Source organism: Falco naumanni, chromosome 2 (assembly GCF_017639655.2).
Source record: "Falco naumanni isolate bFalNau1 chromosome 2, bFalNau1.pat, whole genome shotgun sequence".
NCBI classification, from domain to species: Eukaryota; Metazoa; Chordata; class Aves; order Falconiformes; family Falconidae; genus Falco; species Falco naumanni.
The window spans coordinates 63,245,918-63,266,684 of NC_054055.1; positions in this window are offsets into that span (position 1 = coordinate 63,245,918).

Here is a 20,767-nt window from a genome sequence, read left to right on the forward strand (position 1 = left end):
CTGTTGGAGAAAGAAAAAATGTGCTTAGAGAGGCAGTGCTTGGGAGTGTGGGAGCAGAATGCCTCACGCTGACGCCTGCTGAGGGCAGTTTGCAAAGGCTTAGTGTGAAAACGTGGTCATTCTCACTAAAGATGTGAAATTTGCTGTCACACTTGAAAGATAAGTCGCTGAAAATGACATTTCTTCAGTGAACACATTTACCAGAATGGAATTTTTACTTCTTTTCTGATTAAGGAGGGAAGCTGGGGTATAGGGGAAGGAGTATGAACAGTTATCTGCCCAGCCAGTGGAAGATCTATCAGCAGTGAAGTTATAGTGAAAATCTTTTCTCCTGAAGTTTTTGGTAGCTGTATCACTCTTTTTATTACTGCTAGGTCTTTAATCTAGAGGTCCAGTGTCCTGATCAACAGTACGTACCACTTCCTAATATACACACTTTTAAAGAGAAAAATACCTGAATTCATGTTACCTCTCTGACTTCCAGAAAATGCCTGGCTGTTAGTCCTCTTTTCTTTAGTATCTCATCCTTTTTTTTACAGGGCAAAAGTGTTGAACATTTTTTTAAATATTTATTTCTCTCTCTGTCTGCCTGTATTCTGTATTTTTTTAATTTGGCAGAAAGAATATGAATAGCAAGAATAAGTTTCTCCAGTATCCCAGTTGACAAATTTCAAATTTATTTAATTTCTTTTAAAAAAAAAACAAGGCAGGAGGTGGGGGTGGGGACATGGGAAGCAACTTTACCTGATTAATAATGTATGGTCTAAAATGAAAGATAGAAGTGGGCAGGAGAGGGAGGAAGAAATCTGATGCCCTGAGCAATAATTTGGCTTTATAAGTTGTAAACCAGTAAATGTGTTATGTGACATCTGTGGGATTTGCATAGCACCTTATCTTTATCCATTTTTAATACATGAAAGTTCGATTGCAGATTGGAAGACACACGTCCTGTTTGCAAGCTGACAAAGTCTGTTCTACAGTCTGCTCCCAACTACGTGATCAGGTAACTTAAGAGTATTCTGAGGCACTTGGCAGCTGTACTGTGTTTACAAATAAGGGCCTTGGTGGAGCTTATCTACCTTACACAGGATCTTTTTCTTTGACAGCCGAAGATTTGATGCTAGTGAGATTGTATGACACTGTAAATGCTCTTAATGTAAAATCTAATATGCCAAAATGCATATTAATACAGCTTCTGGTGAGTTTTTCTATAAAGACAGTTTCTGCCTTATGTTTGAACTTTTGTAGGAATTTCAATTTAAGATTAAAGAGGTATAAGTAGTGCACTTACTCACTGCAAAGACATGAATTTTCATTTTTTTCTGTTATGCAAAAATGAAGTAAATTCAGATGATCTTAGCCATTGTGATAGCTGTTGGTAGTTCGCTGTCAGGATGAACAGATAAGTGTGTACAATATAGAAAGCAAGGATAGACTTCCCAGCAAAATAAATTAATTTTCAGTACATGGGTTTGCCTTAGACTTTTAATAGGGAACTGATGACTCTAAACTTTATGTCTTTTTTTTTCTCTAGATTTTATTAACTTCATAAAAAGAAAATGTATAGGGGACTTTATGTTGGATCTTTTCCTTTTGGCTTTCTAGATTGAGCCTTAGTTTACCCCTTCCCCGTCACTTCATTGTTTTTAGTTTTATGGCTTCGTGTATATTGTCTGCTTCTTTTTGTAATAATTAGATCTCACTAAAAATTGTGCTGTATTTATGCTGTAAGAAAGTCCAAACTCCCTATTGCTGTGTCTCTGTATAAAATAACTCCCTGTTTTCATCTTCACAATCTGTAAGCTATCTGTGTATTTGGAAAAGAAAGCCACAAAAAAAATCATTATTTAATGCTGATTCAGCAACAGTGTAGGCTCTGTGCTGGTGGATTTCATATAAAATTTTGGATATTAATCTTACACCTTCTCTATCCCAACAGTTTCATGCTAATAGTCTTTCAGAGTGATTCTAGGACTCCTTTTTCAAAAGACAGCAGACTGAAATGCGGGTTATAACATAACAGTACTGTAACTATTCTTAGGAAATCATCATTTAGAAAAGCCCCATGAGATCTCCTGGAGCTATTTTGTGCTGCTCCCTACTATAAAATGAAATACACATGCCATTTAATTTACATAGGCCTCATTTTGTCCTCCATTGGAGCTTCTTTTCAGATGACAGTCTATACGGTAATTGAAACAAAATGCTGAGATCAGACTTGATCCACATATCTAGCAATAGAACAATAGCTTTAAAAAAATAAAAAACCTTGCAATTTGTGTTGTTTTTCTGTGCCTAATCAACTTATTATTTACATAATAAAAATTATATAAATGACTAGTCGATGGTTTCTGGTTTTCTGAAACTGATGTTCAAGCACATGGGAATTGTGGGTCTGGTTTAATTTTTTTAGAAAATGTGAAGTAATCTTATTCTTTGCCTTAGGTAACATGTTGCTCGCACATTCAGAGATAATTTAATTCCATTGTAAATAAAGTTTCTTGCCCCAGGGGGGCTGAGTTTCATAGTAGGTGTCAATATGGTCTGAACATCTGCTCTACTGAAACAATATTTTACAATATTTATCCAGTTCCTTATTGAGACATGACAACTTGTGTTCTGCCTCCTTAGAAATACAGGGGATGTATTTGTTCTTATAGACAGCGCTTGGCTTAGCAAACTGTTTGTGCTTGTGTCTGTGCTTGATGAATGATGGGATCCCTTAATGAATGTTAGTTGTTCCAGGAAACTACTGTTCTTCTTCAGTAGCAGGACAAGAAGAAAGTAATCATATTAGCATGAAGAGAAGCTCTTTTAGGGTAGTACTCAGTCCAAATGGATCTTTCCTGGGCTTACCAAAGGTTGTACTGAGAAACACAAGTGACTGCAGACTGAATCCAAGCATAAATTTCAAGGAAATAAACCTTATTTTTTAATACCTTCTGAACTAATTTCTACTGCTATTCACTGCTTTAAACCTTGCCTTGAAGGAACTGATTTTTTGTATAATACAGCCTGCCTAAAACAACAAGAAAAGTAAGTAATTGCATAAAATATTACAATAGCATCAGCAAACTGAAAATGACTGTGTCACTTGGTGCAATGTTGAGGGAGTGCTACCATGCATCATGTGCAACACTTAATTATGACTTAGTCAATCATTATAGTATCTTCAAAAAATATTAAACTATATACCAAGTGTTCTTCTTCTTTTAAAAGATCACAGTGGCTTTTACTTGGCACTTTTTTACTTCCCTTCTCATTTGGGTCTTCAGACATATATTGCCCTGCAGTACTCCTGTGACCAATGTTACAACACCAGAATGCTGTTTGTCATGGCCACTGTGAAAGAGGGATAATATCTTCATTTTCTAGACAGACATTGGTGTAGCAGGACTAAGGGAAATAGCCTCTGGCTATGCAGGGACTTTCACGCAGGAAATCTAAAGCACTATGGCTGGAAGATATTAATCAGATTGATAAAAGCTGTGGAAACTGCCTGTTCCTCTCCAGGAGGCATAATTGAGTAAGAAGTTGCTGTTCCCCAGCAGTGGGAAAGCAGGTGGGGTGGGGATGTCATACTGCAATTCTGCTGGACAGATACTTGTCACAGTCACCACCGATTCTCTTCCTTAAGTCTGTTCCCATCACCTTTCAGCTCCATTTGCCCTGCTTATTGTTCTCCTTCCTACTTCTGTACCTCCCTGGCTGCTATGAAAATGCCTTTCTGCTCTTTTACTACTTCTAAATCTCATTGCAGCCAACACAGACCGTCAGCTGTTCTTGCAAGCCCTGTTTTCTCAGTGTTGTCCATTGACAGGACTCTGCTGTTGCCCCCATTTGCAGTTGATCGGGAAAATTATAAAAAACAACAGAACGAAATGACCTGACTGTCTTTTGTTCCGCTACTGCCCATCTTCACTGTTTTCTTTTGAATACTGTCTTTATTCACCCAGCTGGGGCAGGGGCAGGTTGATTTTTCATGTATAAGCAGGACTGGAAAGATTCCTCACAGCTTCATGGTATTTTCCTCAGGAACCCTTCTGCCTGCTATGGGAGAGTGGGTGACTTCATATCTTCAAGGTCGTTACTGTCCTAGGTAGTTAAGATTTTAAAAGTATAGGGTTTTTTTAAAGAGAATAAAATGTTGAAAATAGGTTGATTTAAATAGAGGTGATAATGAAGTCATCTTTTCCACATAACTTTCTTCAGCTGGAAGTCATAACTCATCAATGCATTGCTATTATTAATAAGTCTTTTCAATTCTAAACTGTTGTGAGATTTATGAACACAGCATTTTACACCAGTTTAAAGCACAAAATACTTTCATCCTTGGTTAATTAACACTAGCTAGATATCCACAAGAGCATAACCCTGTAATGCATCCAAATAACAAGATTTAATTGATTCTTCTATGGCCTATTAAAAACGCATTGAGGGCCTGAAAGATTCAAATGGGAAAACCAGAAAAACTCCCAGACTGGCCTCCATCTGACACTGAGATGGCATCTGAAAATTCTAATAAATGGAAAACTACTCTATATGCAACTTTCCAACCAATCTCTAACTGCACAGAAGTAATGATACGGAAGTTAAAACAAGAAATTGTTACTTAATGCTAAATATAGCCCTCTATTTTGTGGGGGTTTTAGACTGAATGCAAGATGAGGTGAGTAAGTTCAATCCAGCCTCATACATTATTCACAGGGACTGAGCTAACATGATGATTCTTTTTCGTTAAAGCCACTGCAAATAGCACAGCTATTCATTTTAGCACTGTTAATACAATGAAGACATGTTAATATGGAACGTCAGCGTGTTAAATCTCTGATACAATTCTATCACATCTATGTATGTTTAAATGATTTTTTCTATATACCCTCATCTTTTCCAGCTCTGATATTTGTTATTTATTTTTTTAATTACTCAAAATACATGCAAATACAGCATAAACTGAAATAGTTTTTCTACATTTATGCAATAAACTCATTAAGCTCCGTTAGCTGCTCTTTATTCCTTGCATCAGTCTGGTATTGAGAGGAAATAATTAATAGTGAAATCCCTGTTAATGGGTGGCCTGCTGACAGGTCTCCTGAGTTCATGTTGACCTCTGCTTGTTTGCAGGCCAAAAACCTCCCATTTTTAATGTCTGTAGCCTTCCTGACCAATTTGGATACTATGTATCTGATTAATTGTTTGGAATGCAGTAGCCCCAGAGGGTCTAATCAGACACTAATGTTCTGGTAAGACAAGTATATCCCTTTTTATAGGCAGATAGTAGTGGCTATACACATAGTAGCAGTGCTCAGCAGTATTACAAAAAAATAAGCTCTGTAATGAATATTCCATTTTCTAACTTTTACACCTCTCATGAAAACATGAGGAAGAGCGGTGAAATTACTTGATCTTACAAAACCTGTAGCAGAGCTTGAAATGCAAAACAAACTTTAAGACTTACTTTACCACACTGCTTCCAAAGCCAGCCTGCACAACCCAAGCACGCAACGTTTTTTTCCAGCTTTGTTGGATTTTTCAATTGTTTTGTACAGCTAAGAAGCAGTAATGAGCACAGTGTTTTACAACATCCTTAATACAGCCAAGTTGTTTGTTCTTCACGTGCAGACCTTCACAAAGTGATTGTAATCCTTGTCACTTTCTTGTGTGAATGCATATACCTCAGGAAGTGTGTGAAACCTATGTAGAGTATACAATGATGCTGGATTTTTGTAGCTAAACACAGATACCTGACTGTATAGGTTTGTGTAGGTCTAGAGCTTAGAATGAGTCTGTGAAATATTGAAAAAAAATGTATTAGCAGAATAAAAGTGTTCCACTATCATTTTAGAGTTCTTGCAAGCAGTACCTCAGGCTGTTTCAAAAGTAGAATCAGCTGCTAAAAATCACACTCAGTAAATGTTTTGTCCTGGTAATTTTTGCCCCCTCTTTGGGAGATGTTCGGTTTGGCTTCCTCCTTTCCTTTCCTTCAACTATGATGTATGACAGACTCCCCCTATAACCCCTAAGAAATGCTTGATACTGTTATTGCTGAGGTTCATCTGAATTAAGTGTAAATATGTAAGAAACTGGTCCAGATGGGAGCACACAGATACTCTCTTGACAGGAATGTGTTCAGTCCTAGCTGGCATGGACTTGGCAGCAGTTAGTTACGTGGTTGATTAACTTCTGGGGTTAGACTGTGTGATCTAGCCAGATTGTCAAGCTCAATCATCTTATGAAAAGGAAGGCCACATTAACCCTTCCATTTCAAACAAGAACCACCATTCCTGAGGCACTCTTCAGTCGCTGGAGGTGGTCAGCAGAACAGGGGGGGGGGGTGAGTCTGAAGCACTCTGAGAAAAAAAGGAAGAAGAGCAGTTTCAACCTAGAAAGAATGCAAATGAGTCTAATGGCTTGGATCCTCCACTGCAAATACAAACCTAAATTCCCTCAGCCAGAGTAAGTATTGAAACTGGGTCTCCCAGAGCTCAGATGAGGCCTCAAACCACAAAATTCTTGCTTTCATTTGAATGAGAAAATTCACAAGAAATGAAACTTTACAATTTTTAAAGGGTACAAAAACAAGGGGAAGTGGGGGGGGGGGGGGGTGGGAGTGGGAAGGTCATGTCAGAATTGAATTTTTCTCCCGTATTCTGCTTTGGCAAACACATGTTCAAAAAGTTCCCATCCAGGAGGTCAGGCTAGCTAACCGGAGGGATTTATCTGGAGATATAAGCTAACAGGGACATACCCAGAATTATGTCCCTTCTGGACATTTTTTCAGTTTTGCCAGTTCTCTTTCTTTTTCTCTCTTTCTTTCTCATACCTGAGAGGAAAGAATCATAGACTAGGCTTTTCTGTTATTGCTTGAGCTTAAATCTCAAATACTAAAGCAAGAGACTGCTTTCTTATTTGCTCCATTGTAACTTGGAAGTTTGTGGATAATTCCTGTTTAAAACTCAAACTAGGGCAAAGATGCAGTACAGTGTGGCAGTAAGCCCTTTGACAGAGTTTCCAAGTCTGGCACTCAGTCAGCCATGTGAAATGTGGCTTGCAAGTCCTCTGTTACTTGCTTAGTAAACCTGCTTTTTATTCCTGACTGAACAATCTGCCATTTTGCTACAGCCCTCATAAAATGCATGCTTTACAAACTTCAGCACAGCACTATCCCTGTTTTGAAGGTGCTGTTTAGAAGCCCAGGGGAACTCTACAACTAAAAGAGAAATCTGGTTAAGAATATCTCAAAATTCAGGTAAAGAGGAAAAAGAGAAACAAGATACATCTCTCCTGAAATTTTTATTAGAAATGGCCGCTTCCAACAGGGTATCCTGAAGTGGTATTAGGATAAAACTTTTAAATTAATAAGTCTGACTAAAAGTCAGAATAGAAAGACCAGGATTTGCCTCCTGATTTTTCCTGAGATGGGGAGGTGCCCTTCTTCCCAGACATATTTCTTCTCCAGCTCATCTCACCACCAGTTAGTTCTATACCACTCACATCTCTTTTTTCCTCTCTTGCCTGCCTTTTGCCTTTTCTTTAAACTCTGCTTTGTTGAATACCTGAGTGCCAACCCTTCAAGATTAAGTTCTTCCCTCTTTGGAGTCCGTTCAAATCTGCAGTCTGCCTAGCAGTTGCAGGGTGTATCCGTCTAGCCTGCTGTGCATTACTTATAAGATAAGCATCAGTCTCAAGTCACCTTCAGAAACTGATTCCCATATTCATCTTTTCTTTCCCCTCTGATGCTGTAATACACAACAATTTGTCTTCTGCTGGAGGCACAAACTGTGTATGAAATACAGTGAGATTTCAGAGCCAGTGTCTGTCTCTGTCTCTCCTTCTCCCCAGCTATTTACTTATGTGACATCTTGTTCATGTAATGTCAGTTCATCTATTGTCAAAATATCTCATTTGTGAAGTGCTTCAGGTAGAAAAGTGGATTCAGAAGTGAGACAACATCTGAGGTCCATATCTGTTTGTGCGTATGGCTCAAATGTGCAGTTGCATTTCTTGGGTGAAGGTGGAAAGAAAGGACTGTGAGCAGAAGGAATGAGATACAGAGATAATACAATGGGAGTAGGTGAAATAGTATGTGAATGTATTGTGATTGTGAGGTCCTTAATGCAATGGTAGGGTCATAAATATCTGAACAGTAGATGTAAATCAGATGCTTGCAGGTAAAAGATAATGGCTAAAGAAGGGTAAGGGGAGATGCAGATGGCTCAAAATAATCTCTGAAATTCCAGTCCTAGGATAGTCACTTCCCTAGTCAGCTTAGAGAGGTGTCCAAACTACATGACATCAAGTTCTGTAGTCATTGAAGGACTATTCTGGTAGGTGTGAGAGAGAGGGATGAGAAAACTGCGGTGGCTTCAACTGGCTGAACTAAAAACTGCACTTACAGAACAGCATAGATTACCCTTAACCTTAACCCTAACCCTATTAAGCCACCCTTCTAGATGTCTTATACTATGGAAATTAAGCAGGAGTAGACTCAAAAATGCAGGTTCATAACTGGAAGTAGTAGAAAAATAAGAGGCTTTCATCATTATCACAGTTACATTTTTTTCACCTGCGCGTAGTTAAGAATGAGACTGATTCTACTTGCTCAGCCAATGTAAATAATTCATGTTGGCAAAGCTGATGAGAGAACAAGAAAAAATGATGTGGTATTTGATACTATTACTTCCTCTGCTCATTCATTTTAATTCTGTTAGATAGTGGTAGAGTCATGCTGTTTTGAACTTGTCTTGTTAAATGCTATAAATTGTTATGGTAGCTCTTGGTAGTATAATTACAACTGTCTATATATCAGACAGTATTTCCATACTTTTTTTAAAAAAATACAGCTACCTGTACTTATTTACAAAAAAAATTAAAATATAGCAGTCCTAAGCAATGGGATGTAGAAAATCTGAAACAACTTCATTTTTTCAGTAGACAACATAAATTTGAAAAAAATTGAGATCTGCCTTTGATTTTAAACAAAGTAGGAAAAACTGCGTTTTAGGCTTTAAGCCAGAAAACCAGCTATTGCAAATAGAGGCAATGATAAATAACCCGCATGGCAGGCAAGAATGATGGAGTGTGAGGGATTCTTCTTTGTATTCTTCATTGGAACACTCCTTAAGCTTGAGTCATTTTTTTAGTTAGCTTTGTTTCTTTCTGTATAAAAACAACAAAGAAATCAAACTGCTGCCAAATGAAACTAAAATTATTGTCAACATTCTTTGAAGAATAGGAAAATGACAAAAATAACTTGTCTTTCATAATACTGTGTGGCAACTGTGGTGAATGACTGTTTTCAGTGCCAGGTACTCTATTCATCATTATCCAAACCTTTGTACATTATCCAAACCTACTGAAATTTGTGAAGCAGAGCATAAAATTCCATGTCTTGATTCTGTTGTGTCTGTAAAATGCAGTTTGCAGCTCAACAAAGGTCCCCCTGAAACTGAAATCTGTGTGAAGAAGTTGTAGATCCAAGGTTGTGGTCAGTTCACCTGCTCCAGATTCCTTACATCACAACCAGGAGGGCATGTATGACACAGAATGAGTGTTCAGTCCTTACTCCCCAGGGCTGCCAGGTGTTGCTTCCCTGTACATCCAAGGGAAGGAAATACCCTCAATGATTAATGTAGGTGGCGAGTCGTTTCAAAGGGGTCTTAGTCTTCCTAGTTAGTTAGATGCCTGTGGAACAGCAGCTGAATATCAGTACTAAGCCCAGTGTACACTTAAAAGAAGATGGGTATCTAAACACCTTTAGGAGTCCAGACCTAACAAGCTCCTTTTCATAAAGGGCAGATCAGGTCCTCAGGAATATTGTGTGGTGGCAGTACTTTAAAGAGCACTGTTTTGTTTTTTTCTTCAATGAAAGCTACTGATGCTTTTGAGACAGCGTTAGCACAGGAACATTAAAAAACTCGCTACCAAAAGCCTGGTTTTGCTCCTGCCTGAGACACAAAAGATCTCACCAAAAAACGTTTGTCAGAGTACAGGTAAGTTGCATGAACTATATGGAAAAGTACTTCCCAAACGATCATCTCTGATTTTTATTGCAGTGCCTAAAAATACACAGCCCTAGCCTGCAAGCATGCCCCCAATATAACAGAGAGCACTCCTGCTCTGGAAAATGGGTGGCATTCTGCCCCCAGCATTCACTAGCCCACAGAGACCAGCCAGCCTGCAGGGCTGAGGCCAACACACATGCTGTGCGCTGCTGCCACCTCCATTTCCAAAGGCTGGTTATCTGTTCCTGAACTGCCACACTTTTGCACTTACAGAACAGCAATTAGGTGTGAAATATCTTAGAAAGGATAAAACAAAGCTGTAAAAGAAAAAAAAAAGGCACTGGATTGTAAATGAAAAGGAAGTCTTTCCTGTTTTTCCATCTCATTTACCTTTTGCCAGTATTTGAAACAAACAAAAAAAATCACAATCAACATATCAACTAACATTGTAAAAAATGAGATAACAGAGAAGACAATAAATTGTGAAAACTTTACCAAAAAAAAATCTCAAAATATGTAGTTCAGATGTCCTTCATAGGGTGTGCCTTAGAAATTATGTAGCAGAGAATACAGAGCTGACAGATTTCAAATTTCAGAATAGGAAATATTCTGATTCTGACATTAGGGGGACATCAATTTATACCAAAAAAAAAATAATTACCAGATCAATGTTGTTTCATATTTAAAATCCATTTCAAAATCTTACTTGAAAGGTTGCTGAGAAATGCAGATGTGGAATTGGAACAACCTTTCATGACTATGAGAACAACAGCAGGCTGAATGATGGGATGATAATACACAGAAAGACTTGGGAAGTGAAGTTTAAATTCGGCAGCATTTTAAATGTATATATTTGGCAGCATCTAAAGCCAAAATGTACTACATAGGTGGCAGAAGATAGAATCCAAGATCAGTTACTTCTTTTTTCTGGAATGCAGGAATGTTTTATTGCATGAAAGTTCATTCACTCTAAATATATTCTTTTGCTTTTTATTCACTCCTTCATCCTTGGCAAGGGAAATGCAATGAAGAAACATGGAAGATGTGCTGTGAAGAAGGTCTCTTCAGCTGTTACCCAAGTCCTTTGGCACAAGATTTGCAATAATCTACATCAGCAGCAAATCCAAGAGTTATCTGCCAGCAGACTCTTAGAATCATGGTCTGTAACTGCTCTCAGATTTTCTCTTTCCCCCATCTCTCAGCATCCCCTGCAACAAAGAAAGGAGAATTGATAGGACCACATCCAAAATAAGAATTCACTGCTTTTCTTTTGAGAAGTGGCAGAGGCAAAGAAATAATATCTTGCCTCCATTTTGAATTATTTTTTTTTAGATTTCTTTAAATATATTTTTTATGAGAGGATATTGATGTGGTTTGGTTTGATGCTGGCTTTGATTCAGTAAACAAATATCCATTTTTATATATATATATACACACACACATATGTGCACTGATATGATTTGAAGGTTTCAAGATTTTCTGGCTTTCGCATTGTAGTAAATATACTGCATTGTTTTGTGGATTAAACTCTTATGGAAAAAGTGGTGAGCAAATAAAAAAGAAAGTGCCACCTAACAAAGAAGCCATCTGTTCTTCTGCCACAAATTGGGAGGGGGAAAAAAAAAAAAGGTCTATTTTGAGTCACTTGCATGGCTTGGACATCCTGCCTTCTCAGTGGGCATATACAGTACGTTTAAGCTCACATCAGAGACCTTCCTGGTTGGCATTGGCTAAAGACTCTGTGAATATGCTGAAGATATGGGCTCCAAGAGAAAAAAAAAAACAAGCTGCTGAAAACAAAATGTTAACACTTTTGTAAATCTGCCAAGTTTTTCAATATAACTGCCAACAGTTTGATGTTCAGAGGAACTCAGCAGAATTGCTAACATGCATGCTGCATAAATGGCTATTCATTAGAAAGATGCTGTAGTTTATATGTGACTGCTTTCTTTGGCTGGCTAATATATCAAGTATGGTACTTGTTTTGTACTGTGAAAAACTTTCTCCATTACCATAGTAACCTTTTGCATGTTGGCGGAAGCTGATGTCATTCGTGGTATTATTCATTCTTAGTGAATTGGTCCTCAAAGTGCTAGCAAGTTCCAGGGAGATAAAGAATACTAAGTATACATTCTGGTTAAACATGATTTAACCCTTTCACCTCACCAGGTCCCTGGAGATATGTAGGTACATATATTTGATAGATACACATACACATATTTAGTTTCTTTAGTATTGCCAAGGAAAAGGTTAGAATGTCACATTTGTCTAGCCTAATTCTAGAGTAGAGAGTAAAGGCATGAGTCCTCTGCCACTCTCTTTTTATTCTATGGTATCCCAGCATTACAGATAAATTCATTTAAGAAAAAATAATTTAGTCTTTTTTTCTATTTGTCTATTCACCTAAAGTTACTTCATTCTTCTTGATTACCAATAGTATTATAAAAAATGAACCGTTTGTTCTCTAAGTATCTTTATAACTACTATTAAATAAATCTGAAGTTAAGATTTTCATTGTGCATACTCTACAGACATTCTGTTATTAAAGTGGTAACATAAAATTGGGCATTTGCTTTTGACTGGGGTGAGATCAGAATCAAACTGAGGAAGACAGCAAATCTTACCTGGAGTTACATATAACCTAGAAATCTTGACACCTTCTGTAATGATTCTTTTGTCTATGAACTTCATGTCTCATGTACAGTACTGGAGGCATGTGTGTGGTGGCAAAGGACTCTTAATCAGTTCCAGGTCAAGGACAGAGAGACATCAGGACTTGATCCTGAAACTTTTTCCTTTCCCTTTCCATACCTATGGACACACAAACATAGGAAGAAGAAGAATATCTGTGTCAAAGCCTGAGGGGGCATAGAAGCAAAAGCAAGCTTCCCTTGCCACACTGAGCGCAGAGGTATGACTACAGGAAAGGGAGACAAAGGTGGCGTCAAAATGAACCTGCTGGAGATTGATTCCACTGGATTTGTTGAAATCCCCTCCAGCATAGCCTTACTGGAAGATGTATAAATTTTGCTATACTTTTCTCTTTAGGTCTGTATAACATTTGCTGGTTCTTCACCTTAATGACTAACTTTGCTCATATTAACCCTTAGGCAGACTTGAAAGAAGTAGATACTTTAGTCCATGCTTTAATCTATCCAGACTGCATAATATGGTGTCACTAATGGACATAGCCTACAAACCAGGGTGTCCTAATGAGGCCTTTGTTTAAACTTGGGGCTAGACAGCTTACTCCTCTTGAAAGCTGCATAATCTTGTTTTCTTTTTGTGCTTGAGGTTACATCTAAACCTCTAAATGGCAGATTGTGATATTCCCACAATTTATTCCAATAGACCTCGCTGATAAAGGGATTAAGGCTGTGAACCTTAATCTAACACATACTTCTCCCATAATTTTGAAAAAGCCTCTTAGAATTCCTATGTAAACACATGGACTTACTGCCTAGTTTATTCCCAGTCAGAGGTGTCTAAATGTAGCACCTGAATTTGTCATTTTCCACACATATTTTCTACTGAGCTCATGTCTTTCAATTTCATTATAACTAGTTTCAGTCCTATTGCCATTTGTGCAAGTTGGCATTAGAAGGAGTAGAATATTATCCTGGAGTGCAAACAGTGACACTGACTACTTCTGACTCAAGTTTTTTCAAAGTAGCTGAGCGACTTCTACATTCTGTTGCCCTTGTTTCACATTCTGATCTTCTTTTAAGAAACCTGTCAGTCGTGGAACACCAGCTATAAGGTCTGACAAATTTCCTGTAACCAAACAAAATCTTCCTGAAAGAGAAGTGGGATTTCTGGAAGGCATAGATTGCCATTTAAAATATTGATTTCTCACCTGTTGGTATGTTCTGTTCTCTGATTTTATTCCATATGTTCTGCTCTGAGGCTCCACCCTACATCTCAAGCAGAGAATTCACCAGCTCAGATCCTTCAGCTAGGGTCAAGGATGCCAAGAACCTCTTGCTGTAAAATTTAAAAAGCTGTACTGAAGTTATTTTGAAAGAAAATCCTCAAAAGCACTTTAACATATGAAGTTTGTTCAGAAGCTGACTTGGAAGGTGGTAGAATTCTCCAAGCTACACACAAAAATTATATTCTGCATATAATAATTCCTCCTTTTAGGGGTGAGTGAAGACATACAGGATGCCACCACACTGTTTGGGGTAACTTCTGGCTCGCAGAGTTTGAACATACCATTTGAGCTCCCTACAGTCATCTTTGATGAGACTCACACATTTTGTTGGTTATTTAATGCTCAGTTCTCTTCTGGTAGAGGAAAGACCTATCTGGTCTTAGGCACAACTAGTCAAAAAACACAGCAAGGCACCACAACAAGTTGCATAACTGTCTATAACAAAAATAATGTCTCAGAAGTTTTTCATTGAAATAATAATGATGGCATCATGTATTTGAAATAGCATCTCAATGAAAGTAATGGGAAGGTTCATTAGTATTACTGTGTACCTGCTGTGTAATTTCAGGTGGACATCCTTTACTCTGCTGATGCAAGGGGAAGCACAATAGATCTCTGCTCCTGGGTGGTTTTGTCAAGGCTTTAATAAGCAGAGGACTGGAAACACAGTGCCAAAAGCTTCTGCCTTTTATTTAAAGGATATTTAGATAATGTCACATAAGACAAACTGGCTCAGTCTAAATCCCATATTTGTTGCCTGCTAGTAAAGAGGTTTTTAGTTGAAGGGATCATGAATACTTGAGCTGTGGTGTTGGAATCTGCAATGAATATCACTGATAAAATCAGTCTTTGCTTGGTCCCTGTACATGGTGAAGGTAGTCATTAGTCTGTTGAGCTAAAATAACAAGCCTCCATATTTTCTCATTAATGTTCTCTTTGCTTATTCCAGTAACTCCTAAATTTGTAGATTAAGGTCATTTAATTTGAAACCTAAATTCAAGTGAATGTTGATTTGCTGATTTAAACTTCAACACTGCCATGCTGAAGTATAGTGTCCATCTTTATCAGTCTGTGCTGCTTTAAAATAACTACTGAATTTTGTACATGTATAAAACTACAAATAAATCAATATCTGAACTTCCCAGTCTGAACACTAGTGTTTTAATTTCACTGCTAAGACATTTGAATGGGGATTATTTTGCTGTCTGCAAAGTCAGAGATCTAGTAAAACTAATAGAAAGGTCATTTTTTATTATGCCTAACCGGTTGGTTAAATCATCTGAGAAATCTGTCAGTTCCCTGTGTTTGAACTTCTCTGTACTGAAATGCTAATTCAAACAAGAGTATGTTCTAATTGTATTATACTGTAAAAGTTGACGTTAAAAGCATTCCCTTATCTAGGATGATGGGTAAAATACCAGTTTTGCTAGTGACAGACAGAGAATTTCAGGAACCAAAACCTGCCAGAAAAGTGAGCAATTCACCTTTGCTTCATTTTTTTCCTAACGAATGTAAAAGTGGTTAGCAAACCATTTATTTTTGAAAGAAGCTTTCAATTAATATTTAAAACCCAGTATTTATCAGAAATTAAGAAAAAATCATCTTTCATATTTGGACAAAAATCAGATTATCTGTCTATTGAAAAAATAGTTTTCCTAAACAAAATGGAGACTTCTGGTGAGATTGATTTGACTAAATGATTACTGGCACTGCTGAGAATCCTTCCCTTTACTTAGATAGAGGTACCTAAACACCTTCCTAAGGCTGTGGCATGGGTAGATTAGTCTAGGATGTTTCTACAAGAAATACCTCCATTCCAAGTCCTTTAGCCCAATCCAGGGGACACTGGATCCAGAAGAAGGATTTTACTTTTTTTTTGTTGGATATAGTAATTTCATCCATTCCATACCAGTCACTTCTTGAAACTCTTTTTAAGCCAGTTTCAGCCTACTGCCAGACTGTGACTACCCAGCAGATATTGAGGTATTGGTTAAACTAGGGGCAAAGTTCAGGCAGTCTCCTTAACTAATATTGATCAACAACCAGTGGAGACAGCCAGGCTGATTCTCCTCTGGAGCAGAGGAATATCACTGATGACTGAAGGCACTGTCAGGTCTGACTCTATAGGACGTGGGTTGTTTGTGGAAGAAGCAGGATTTGCCAGGGTTGATGCTGTGGCCCTGAATAATGAGGTCCTCATCAGTTTATCCAAGATAATGAGGGTAGGCCTAATGGTATGTAGAGACATAGGACAATTCATCATCGTCATCATCTTCTGTGGGGATATCTTCAGGGATAAAATTCTTTTCTGTCCACCTCCTCCCTTTCTTCCTCCTGCTCCTCTCTGTTCCCACCTTCAGTTGTGATCATGCACAAGATGTCAAGTTCCTCTGACAGACCTACATCTCATACAACTCTTGCCAAGACTACCACATTTTCCCCCCCATTTTTGTTTTGCTTCACGTACCCTGATTCAGTTTTCTCCAGCTGGTCTACTCATCTATCTCAGAACAGTCATTGAAATGGCTTTGGGGAGTTTGTGCTACAGTACTTCGGTCACGGTGGTGATGTGGTTCGCCTGGACTATGTAAGAGCATTGTAAGGGTTATATATTTTTGGCATTTTTCCCATGTTTTTCCAAGAGCATGGCCCAGAAAAATCCTCAAACTAAGTAATGTAAACATTTCAGGAATGTGACCTGCAGAGTGCTGCCACATGCCATGTAGCAGGAGAGCACAGATACAGTCAGTGATTTCAGATAGATTCATTTTGCTAAGTAAACTGCTTGATTAGGGCTCATGTTTATAATACAGTATGATATTTTCATTACAAAATAATATACTTGTTAGTAATAAAATGGAAATTTCTGTGTCAAGTGAGATCAAGTTTAATCTCTGCAAATTACGATCATGACCTTTTTGGTCTGAAAGCAAAACTGATGAAAGGATGTAATAAAAGGAAAATCATGAATTCATTTTTAAAGATTTAGAATTTCTGAGAGACCCAGGAAGTCAAAATTCTATCCTACAGACTTCTTGAGACACTAGAAATACTCCTTTTCCTCACCAGAATGTAAATAAAACCTTTGGAAAGAGTGGGAGCAGTGAAGTAAAATATGAGCTCTCTGACTCATGGAGAACAAGTATATAGGGCATTTGCTTGGTGTGCCAGAAACACATACACAGTTTGTGAGTCTGCCTTACTCAGGCTAGGGGTTAATCCTTACTGGAGTTGTGGGGGATAGATCCTTTCATTTTAACCAGCTACACTGTCCGTTTAGCAGCTCTGGTAGGATAAGAACACGCATATTATTGTTTACTACAGTTCACTGATTGCATTGTTGCATGCACTTCTCTTGATAAAACCTTTCCTGACAAAATGTGGTTTTGAACTGGATTCCAACGAATAAGAAGTTCCTCTCAAAATACCAGTTTCTAAAAATGATTCACTAAGAATTCAAAATAAATGGAGCCACACTGTAACTGAACTAAAGCTAAATGCAGATACCCTCTGCCTTACATTGCCAAGACAGTCACGAAGCTAATGGGTTTCAACCTCAAAAACTAATCTTGTGCACCTCACCCTACTATGTAGATCACTCACATAGTGATGAAAATGGTAAGAAAACATGGAGCAGGTGTCCAAAGTCAGTATTTCAGGCAGAGTCTATAGAATGCCTAAATGTAAGTTTTCTGAATGATTACTCCTGACAATGTAATGTATTTCCCTGTATAGAAGCCAATGGCATCTAATTCAATATTTAAAATGCAGCTATAACCAAGCAGCTGAAACTCTCGGTAACCCAATCCTCGATTAACACATCAACAATTAGTAATTTTATCATTGTGATAGGACCTTATGGAGCCATAAATTCAAATCAGCAGTGGTGCTATTCAGAGGTTAGTAGCTGTTCCATTATTTCCAGTCTTGTACTTCCCCAAACTAATTTTCAAGAAGATATATAGTATATTTAAATACTATGGACCTTGATCTATGCAAACCCATGAATAGAAATCAATGGCTTTGTCAATTTGCCCAAACCTAGCATCTGATCCACCCTGCAGAGTGGATCTAGATACACAGAAAATCCATAGCGCAAAAGTACTGTCTTTGTGCTGTGCTTTGCATTATGGATTCAAGGAAAACCTTTGAATATGGCACGAGATAAATTTTGACGCTTTCTTTTTAATTTGCCTTGCTTATGTCAGTATTAAAATGACATACCCCACACTGTAATTAGTTCACTGCCAGAATAGAAAATTATATATAAGTCTTCAGGTTAGGATATAGAATTTTTAACAGGAAGACGAGTGCTTATTGATAAATTCAGCTAATACAGCTGGAGAAAGAAAGCAATCTGATCAGGCCGTTGTCTTATCTGAAAAACAAATAAACATCGATGAGTGTAATTTGCAGTGACAGACACAAAAATACTGTGAAATTCATACACACTCAAATGGATACAAAATTTTTCTCCTTGACTAACTTTCATAATGTTTCATTAACCTTGGTGGAAAACTCCAGCAAAGACATTTATTCACTAGAAGCAAGTCAGGCTGCTGAGTATTGGCTATGTATAAATAAAGATGTTTTCCAATGTGAAAAGACAATTCCTTTCCCTTATCCTTTTCCTTTTCTCTGTTCCCTTTTCTTTTTTCCTGATTTATCTGTGATATTGCATGACATCTTTAAAAATAATGGTCTTTAGTGTGGGTATTCTACAGCAAGCAAGAGAGAACATCATTTGATGTGTGTATTCTAGGTCACTTCTTTTCACTTCATATTTTTGCATCACCTACCATGTCTATAGCCATAGTAGATTATTTACTTATCTGTCCATTTATTTTCTTTGACATAACCTGTCCAGCTGTGTCTATGCAGCAAAACTGAAGTGCCTTCAAAGTTAGAAAACTAGGTATGTTCAGCATGATTAAAAACAAGCCCTCTCCCTTTCCTTGACCCCAATCTTCCCCTACCCAGCTTCCCCACTTTTCCATTCTGAGATCACTACAGTTCTGGCTGTCTAGAAACCTTTTACTTTCCTCACTTCACCCCATGTAATTTGCATGAACAAAGTGTCTCCCAGCTTTCAGGCAATGATTCACACCTCCTACCTAAGCTTTTAGCTGTCAAACTACAGAAGTTTTTCTTCCACAACTGACTATTCCGTTAAAAAGCAGCCAACACATCTACATAGCATGTGTCGTAGCTGCATGGGACAAGCAGACACCCTGTCATGCCCCTGTATCCCCAAGGTACGTAGCTGAAATTATGTTTCTGAAGAAAAACATTAAGTCTAAAAGAAATACAGAAGTTGAATATATCCCGAGGGAAGTGTAAGGTAAACATGATCTTTAGTTTCAAATGATTTAAGGAAAATATTACTCAATTAAAAAAAGGTAAAAAGTGAAAGTAAATCTACTTGAACATGGGGGGGTAGCCTCAGGACAACCACAGATGTTCAGCTCCTTTTCCTATCGAACAGAAACTTCCGAGCTGCAAGCAGGAATGTTCTTCATACCCATGCTATTCCAATGGCATGCTTGGCATTTTTGTAAAGCTCATGCCAGGGGAATTTCCATGTCTTCTTATGGCTTTTCTTGTGAGAATAATTGGTGATTGAAGAATAACTGCACTAGAATTTACACCCCAACAGTAGGTTACAGAAAGGAGCTGACTGACAACAACTCCAAATTACTTCAAATTCCTTCTCATTCAGAATTTCATCCCCTGAACTGATTTATGACATGCTCTGGAGAAGCAAGGAGCAATCATTTGTTTGCAGGTTAGTGTCAAATGTGATAACAATTTGGATTTATAACTATCAATTAAAGAATGAATGAATGAATTGCAATAGCATTCTTGGTAGACTGCACACAGATTGGAAATGATACTTAAGTCACGTTTTGCTCATACTGGAGTTTGATTAGATGTAGTCAAGACCAGTGGGTGATCTTAGCTCACTTTTACAAAGGTTTTACACAAAATTAATATTTTTTGTTCCAAAGTCACACCAATTTTTTTCTACAGTGGTCATTACTAACTTCAGATATCTATGGTCAATAATTTTATTTTTGCCTTCTAATCTGTGGCTTTGCAAAAGCTGATTTGTATGTGTTTCTATGTGAACAAACTAATGAACACTAAAAAACTGGGTAGCTTTATGTATATTGTATATAATGGTAAACTGACCTTTTAGGTCTTTTAACAGTGGAAGAATCAGCTTTGGAACCAGAAACAATATTGCTATTTTAATGACATATTGTCATTCTAGTGCAATAATTTAATATTTTATAAACTGTTGAATTGTATTTTAACATGGACTACCTGGTGGGAGATGGTATGCCTACACAGAACAGTGCTGTGTCCTGCAAAGACACCAAATCTAGCTTGTGCACAGGAGCCAGCACAGACCCAGCACTCCTACTGAGACTGCACTGTAACGCAGATATACGCTGCACATGTTATTGTTACTGACATGCTGAGCACTAGGTGTGCATTTCTCCCCAGCACTTGAAGTTTCAGGCTAAAGAATCTGGTGCAGGAGAAATGACTGGAGACAGTGGGGGAATAGAGAGGCCTTGGTTTAATATCTTGCTCCAGCAGCTAGTATCAAACTTCAAGCAAGCCCTAGAAGTGAGGTCTTCCTTCCCTCTGCCTGATGGTGTCCTAACCACAAAGTACGAGAATCTTTCTTTCTCTAACAGTTCGTTTGTGCCATGCAAAGTAGAATAGTATACATACGAAGAGCAGATTTAAGGTACCCTCTATTCTGAGCTCTTCCTATGAAGGCGAATTTCATGAGACAGTTCAGTGAGTGGCTGCCTGC